A 784-nucleotide genomic window follows, 5' to 3' on the forward strand; every position below is an offset into this window, starting at 1 on the left:
TATATATTACATTAGTAGATGAAGTTATCCTCTTTCGTTCATACCTTTGAAGGATACTTTTAAATTAAAGTAATTCAACAGAAAGTGCAAATAAAATATACAAATATAATGCTTTTGAGTGAATTTTCTGTTATATTTAATTTTGTTTTATTTTTATTTTTTTTAATTTACTACCAATTGGATGAAAATATAACAGTGATCTCGCTGCGATTACTCATCGGTTTTGCTCATTTCGTATGTTGTATCGTAATGTGTATATATAGTTATAAGGCAAATATCACATCACACCTTCGATAGCTCAGTTGGTAGACCGGTGGACTGTAGAAAGATTAATATTGTAATCCATAGGTCGCTGGATCAAATCCGGCTCGAAGGATCATTTTTACTAAATTATATATAGAAATATTATCTATTTATTGTATAAGTAGATAAAATGATATATCTTCGTTGATCTTTGTCATGATAAATATACATAATATTTTTAAGTTAAGGATAAATGGGAAAATTTTCTTTTATTAATTTATATACTTATTCAGACAAACAGACTACCTCAGTAGAATCATATTAAATCATCCAAGTTAGTCCAGAGTATTTGGTAAATATAAATTTAAAAAAAAAAAAAACACGCGTCGATCACACTCGTCTCTTTTTTTTAAATCAATTAATGATTGCTAAAGACTTTTGTCTTTTTATTATAAAAAAAATATAATAAAAATTATACGAAATAGGAAACAATCATCAAGGACAAGAACCTTTAATGTATTTGTTCATGTATTGTCTAACT

The 784-nt window shown here is 26.0% G+C and overlaps 1 non-coding gene across 1 annotated transcript; it reads left to right on the plus strand.

Moving 5' to 3' along the window:
• The first annotated feature begins 287 nt into the window (after positions 1-287).
• Positions 288-376, plus strand: Trnay-gua (transfer RNA tyrosine (anticodon GUA)). Its single transcript is given in 2 exon segments — positions 288-324; positions 341-376. It is a non-coding gene; the product is annotated as a tRNA-Tyr (tRNA).
• Positions 377-784: the final 408 nt, after the last annotated feature.

This window comes from Nymphalis io, chromosome 1 (assembly GCF_905147045.1).
Source record: "Nymphalis io chromosome 1, ilAglIoxx1.1, whole genome shotgun sequence".
NCBI lineage: Eukaryota > Metazoa > Arthropoda > Insecta > Lepidoptera > Nymphalidae > Nymphalis > Nymphalis io.